Source organism: Berghia stephanieae, chromosome 4 (genome assembly GCF_034508935.2).
Source record: "Berghia stephanieae isolate SIO BIC M18660-M18661 chromosome 4, UCSD_Bste_1.3, whole genome shotgun sequence".
NCBI lineage: Eukaryota > Metazoa > Mollusca > Gastropoda > Nudibranchia > Aeolidiidae > Berghia > Berghia stephanieae.
In genome coordinates, this window is record NC_088363.1 from 29,628,180 (window position 1) to 29,635,274 (window position 7,095).

Below are 7,095 nucleotides of genomic sequence, written 5' to 3' on the forward strand. Positions count from 1 at the left end.
TGGACACTCACTAGAGAAATCGGCTGTCGGGACCTTGTTTTTCTTTCCTGAAGCAAGCCTCTATAATTCACTATGCAGGGCTGTACTGCGGCTGAGGCCTAGGTTATCTCGTTCTTTTCTAGGGATAGACCTTAATTGAAAAGGGAATGAAAAAAGTGATTTTATTTTTTTAAAAATATATATAAGTGTTATCTCTATATTAAAAGGTAATCACAAACAGCCCCACTGCCTTCAAAGCCTCATCGTAGCGTTGTATTGAGCCATTACTCAAATTCTTGCCTATGTAGATCATCTATAGTCTGTGTGATTTATCTGCCACTCACAGTTTCTATTGAGCAAGAAACGTATCCCCTAGTGTCCACTTTGGACCGCAACACTGCGAATGACACCAAGGTAATCTCGGTCTTTCTTCGAGATAGAACCTTTTGAAAAAATTGTTTTGAGGATAAGTAAAGGGACTTCATTTGATGTGATTAATGACTTGTGCTTGGCTAATCAGAACACTTAGTTGTAATTAACTCAGTGATATGCGTATCATTTTTATCAATCTCTGCGGTTATGTGGTCGTGTGGTATGACACTCGCTTTCGGATTGAACGGTCCTGGGTTCGAGCCTCGCTCGGCGCATTGTTGAGTCCTTAGAAGATGCTCTTTACTCACATTCTCTCACCGTACTCAGTGTGTGTACCTGGCCGTTAACAACCTTGTCTCTGTTCGAAAAAATGGTAATATCGCCTAACTGGCGTCATGTCCCGTCCTAAATGTTAAATGTTGATGTTGGCAAGGACCCCTTGTAAAGCGCTTTGAGCACGTTTAGTGGATATTGCGCTATATAAAAGCTCGATTTAATACCCAAAGATCTAAATTATGTTTTTTTAGGGGACAGCGTGGCTCAGCGGCATGGTCTTTGCTTCGTACCCAAAAGGTACCGAGATCGAATACCCGTTGTGTGGCCTTCAGCAAGTCACCTCGCCCTATCTCACTTTGCGGCGCTGCAATGCGGCTGACGCCCGGGTTATTCCAGTCTTTGTTGGAATAGACCCTAAAGACACATTTCCCTTGGGGATGAATAAAGGGAATTTTATTTTATTTTATTGTTTTTTTTCTGAAATTGTACTTGGGGTCAAGATGGCTGTGTAGATAAAACTTTGCACGTCACAATGAAGAGTCCCAAGGAAGTTAACCCTTATATGTTACTTTGCGGAATACCAAAAGGACTGACGCATGGGTAATGTCTGTTTTTCCTCGAGATAGAACTTAAGGGAAAATTCCCTCCCCCCTTTAGAAGAAATATAGAAGGAATTTGTAGCTGTTGCTCAAAATTCATTCCTGCTCAGTGACAGGTTTAGATTCATTCCGTCATTTAGATCTAAAATCGGCAACCATTAAGTTATGAATTTAAATCAATATTTTGTAGAATTCCTTTAGTTTCTACCACATCGGCATTATCGCAGAGTATGAATTTTTTATAATTTGCCACATAGTAGCGTTAGGAAAAAAGTGCTAGTTGTAATGTAATTTTTTAGAACTTTGAGGCCACTGAATCTGTAAGCTACCTTGTTTCTGAAAGTGTTGAACGGAAAATAACAATCACCTGTAATCCTTTTGATCCGACGCCAGTCGACGCAACGTACTTTCAACAGCTCGAACTTATCCAACCACCCAATCATATTTTGGTGGATAATTTTATTGTAAATTAAAAGGTGCCAAAAATGTGATGTATATTCATTATTCTAAATTTCACCTATAAAAACCCGAATTATAAACTGTGTTGAGTTTCATTATACTATTATAACAATAATAATAATATATCTTTATTGTCCCCAAAAAAGTGGCAATTTGTCATTTGGTTACACATTTATAACAATACAATATTGACGTAGACACACTCACACAAGATGAACACTAGTAACATAGTAGTCATCGTAAAAAAAAAAAATTATTGGAGCTGCAAAGGATTGAAGATAGATTCTTTATATATAAGAAGAACGTAGGGGAATCGTATGGTCAAAATTGATGTAAAAAGAGTTTAATGCAGTTTAAAAAGTTAAAACCCCAAAATTATTGTATCAATTTCAGTAAGAGAAATTGTGATTATTTTGTACTTTTTTTTACTGTTATAGACAAAATGTTACCACAGCGTTTGTGATAATCAACAAAATATCTATTAAAATGAAAATAATATTTTGCTCTTTTTGTTTTTGCCGCTATTCATTTTGCTGTTTGTTCGTTTTTTACATTAGGTAGTTTTGTTTTTCTTTCTAATAATGCTTTAAAACTTCTTCGCCAATAATAACTGTTTTGTTTATGATTTGTCTGGAAAGTTACACAGTCTTCATTTACCCGTTCAAAATGTTGCTATCACGCCTGGATAGAATTCAAAAGGTATATTATATCATCGATCTAAGATGTACAAAAGATGTACTGGGAAGATTCAAGATGGTCAAAGCAATCGAGAAAAAAACTATGTACTATATATTGTACATTTATGATTCATTCGATCATGACCAGTTTTCAATTACCAGTATTCTATGATAGTATTTTTCGATTTTACATAGCCGTATTGATACATTTTTCCTTACATTCAAAGTTGTGAAAAACTGTCTGTGGAATGGAATCTATATGAGATTCTGTAATTATAAACTCTTATATAAGGAATTTAAAGGACACTTCCTATATTAAGCCTTTATTACGATGAGATAAGATATATACTAATAAAATAGTAGATATCAATTTAAGGAAAATATCAATTTGCAATGCAATAAAATATTTAGCATTGCGTTTATGAAAAAACATCAGATTGTTTGGGGTTATTTTTTGATATTTGAAATGTTTTGTTTTTTTTGTTTGTTTGTTCCATTTTCTGGCATCTTTCTTGTTATATAGTTTTGTTCTTATAATACCTCATTTCCCATTCCTTAATAATGATTTCAGACTTCTTTGCCAATTATAATAGAGTTGCTCATCGTTAGTTTGGGAAGTTACACCACCGTTATTTATCGGTTCTAAATGTTGATATTTCGCATGGATAGATTCCAAAAGCAACATATCATCGGTGCTAAGACGAACAAACAAGGAAGATGCCAACAAATAATTTCTGGTAAAATGGATATTTTAAATGGAACTAATTGTAAGATTGTCTGTCTCGTAATGGCATGATCAAAGTTTGCCAAATTGAATTATACTTATTTGTAGATGGGTGGCTTTTAACTTGATTCTGCTCTGCCAACTAGATTTAAACTGAACTATATTCTTTTGCTTATTATACAGCGTGATTATGTGGTCTACTGGTATGACACTCGCTTTCGGATCGGAAGGTCCTGCGTTCGAAGCTCTCTCAGCACATAGTTGAGTACTTGGAAAAGTCTCTTTACTCGCATTCTCTTACCACACTCAAGTAAAAAAAAAAAAAAATAAGTACATAGCCGTGAACAGCGTTGTCTTTGTCGGAAAAATTGTAATATCGCCTAAAAGTCGTCATGTCTTGTCTATATGTTACGTGTTGCTGTTGGTCAGAGACCCTTTGTATAGCACTTTGAGCACTTTTAGTGGATATTAAGCTTGATATATAAAAGCTCAAGTTCTTTTTTTTTATTGTGTAAGGAATTTATATTATATTCATAAATATACGACCAGTCGCATTGAAACGGCAATATGTTGAAATGATCTAGCTGAAGAAATGAAGCTATAAAAATGCAATCGACACGGAGTCCAATAATTTAGATATTAATGAGGCCTTTGCTTTCTAACTCAAATCGTAGAAAATTTTGGCGTGTAATTCAATTTATGAGTTGTGTTGACTACGAAGCAATAATATTTCTAGAAGATTGATTTGAGTCAGAAAGATGTTGAAAACGATGTTTGATAGAGAACAGGTAGTGTACTAGTCCGGTCAAATACAAGAACAGTCGGACTGGCCGTATTAAAACCTTATGTCCCGCCTGTTCGGGTTTTAGGTTTAAACAGTTTTCTTTGTTGACTTTAGAAAAGGTTGGGTTTTATTCAGACCCCCCACCCCCCTCCCCACTAAGCAGTGAATGGGTAGCTGGGTCTGATAGATCTGGCGGAAAGCATTTTTCGATAAACTAGCGTCCTATTCAAATGGTGACAAGCAAATGCTATAGTACCTTTCACGCTACAGAAACATATACTCCGGCTCCATAGGCATTTGGCTCTGAGGGACTCCTTTTTTTATTAAAAGAAAAGTTTAAAGTCCAAAATACTCCGTGTTGATTAGTTTTGTTATATTCTCCTTAGTTTAATACCTAAACTGGAATCCGCATAAAGTCAACACTTTTAAAGTCAACTTCTACTTTAAGTCAACACTTGTTTATGGGTCGCAAATTTTCTGTTCTTTAATTGCGTCCCATTGATATTGGATAAAGTCAACCAAAGATTTGTCAAGTGACTTCGTTTTTGTAAAGTGCATTACTCAAGAACATTGCGCCCGGGCCAGATTTTGTGAATATTTCTATTCATCCAATCGGCTGATAACGCTCAACCTCGCTTGGTTTTGTCATAAGAAAGATAGGAACATTATAGCCGCTCTACCCATTCCATTAAACCGACATATCTTTTCTCATAAATTCCAATACCATAATATATTTAATTGTCACTAATGGGAGAAAAGCAATGGTATTAAGAAAAGTGGTTGTGCAACGTGGATTATTTCCCTTTAATGATTTTCAGTCAGACTCGAAGCTTTTCGTCTTTGTCTTGAAAATAAAATAACATTGACCCATCTTGACCAGCACGGGGGTTTTAACAGTAAAAACAACGACGGTAATTAAGATGTTAAAGGTAATGATGATGATGATGATGATGATGATGATGATGATGATGATGATGATGATGATGATGATGATGATGATGATAATGATGATGGTGATAATGATAATAATGATGACGATACTACTACTACTACTACTACTACTACTACTACTACTACTACTACTACTACTACTACTACTACTACTACTACTACTACTACTACTACTACTACTACTACTACTACTACAACTACTACTACTACTACTAATAATAATAATAATAATAATAATAATAATAATAATAATAATAATAATAATATAATAATAATAATAATAATAATAATAATAATAATAATAATAATAAAATTAACAGATAGATAACTATGTATGAGCAATGATCTGGATATTTCAGACATTTTATTGAATGACTAATTTAAGTAATAACATACCTATTCCAAAAGCGACTAAAAGTGCTTTTTGGACTTTAACAGCAAGACATATAGGAAATGAAATAGATAATGTTGTATATAAATAGATAATCAAACGATAAGGTGACTGCTAATTTACAAACAGATATGCAGTATGATATCTTTTACTACCCGGTAATGAATTGGAATAACCTAAAAATAAGAAATGATAGAAACATGTAGTTTTTTTGCATCTTTATTCATCACTATTCATATTATTTTTTTGTGGTGAAAATTTCAGGAAGATGCTCTATAAGCCGCTACAACACAGTCGCGGTTTTTGTACAAAAGGAGAAATTTGACTAAAGAAATATTTTTACAAGTTTTTATTTTTCTTCCAATTTTGCGTCTAAATATCGCTTGAGTCAAATTTCTCTCTTTTTACAATTTGCGCAACTGTATTGCAACGGCTTATGGTTAATTTTTGAAATTTTCACCACAAAAGATCTCGAATAGTGATGGACGACAAGCAAAAAACTCGTATCCTCCTAAACACCCTGTATAGAATGTGTTTACACTTTCAAGTAATCTACTGGATACCTAAGAATCAACAGAGACAATTAACAGTTTAAAAACACTCAGGTTATTTTTTGTATGTGAGAAAAAATCAGAGAAGTAAATAGTTTTCTATTAAAATTATCAAATGAATGGCATAGATAAACAGTTATCTCTGAACGATGAAAATGTAACTTATGGTCGTAAAAGTTGACGCCACAATAAATGTGGATGTCAATCTTGTAAGATGAAAATATTATGAACAAGATAACATAATTTTATTTTGAAATATAATAATTGGATTTAGGAAATTTAAGCACTTTTAAGATGAAGTAGAAACTCACGGGTTTTTTTTTGCCGTACTCCTGAAAAGAGATGTTTTCAAAAATTTGACCAGAACACTTGTCCCTAAATATCAAGCGATTGAAGTGATCATCGTTTGGCAAAAAAATTCAAATGTTGGACTTGGTTTGTATTTCAAAAAAGACATGTTTTAAAGGCCTAAAAAGAATATGATTTTTCTCATTATAACCCATCTGACTGGCAGCTTGTGCTACTTGTAGTATTGCAACTAAAATGCTAGTCAACCTAACGATTTGGGCCTAGACACTACAATACGCTTATAGATATGATAATAGATGTTTTTATCCACATTATGGAAATGTCATTACATCAGTGAATGTTTCAATTCCACTTTTTTTATTAGTGGACTGCAAGTCATTTGAACAGTGATGTATTTTATAAAATGCGGACGACATCATAAACTATTTTGACTTGAGTCGAGTGTCCAAACACCCAGTCCACGGGGCCTTTCTTGTGGTCTGACATCGGTGCTTTATTGTGTCCTTCGAGAAAGTTATCTACTTTCATTCTCTAACAATACTCAGGTAAAATGAGTGCCGTAGACGTTAGCAGTGTTATCTCTGTCGGTCAAAAAAATGTAATATTGCCTTAAATATTGCCTTACACACGTCAACTCTCTTTATACATTTTCCTCGTTCCTGCTGGATAGGGTCCCATTATAAAGGGCTTTGAACACTTTTAGTGGAGATCGCGCTTTATAAATGCTCATGTTTTTTAAATCACATCGTATAATATTCTTTTATACTGGGAAATTAAAGAATATAAAGTGATTAAATTATATGCTATCTAAGATGATCATCAATCGTATTAGTCATTAAGCAAATTGAACATCAAATGCCATTTTATTATGACTTAGAAATATATATATATATATATATATATATATATATATATATATATATATGTGTGTGTGTGTGTGTGTGTGTGTGTATGTGTGTTTGTTTATGTGTGTATTTTACAGTATAAATCCGCTTTTACTGAGCTTATCAATATTAATGTTAA

At 33.5% G+C, this 7,095-nt stretch overlaps 1 protein-coding gene across 1 annotated transcript in view; it reads right to left on the reverse strand.

Moving 5' to 3' along the window:
• Window positions 1–7,026: 7,026 nt before the first annotated feature.
• The window catches only part of LOC144971984 (aromatic-L-amino-acid decarboxylase-like), a 40,823-nt gene continuing 40,754 nt past the window's right edge, over window positions 7,027–7,095 (reverse strand). The window contains exon 15 of the mRNA XM_078913065.1: window positions 7,027–7,095. This exon is cut by the window's right edge and continues 626 nt beyond it. The gene's annotated coding sequence lies outside the window, so the exon portion shown is untranslated.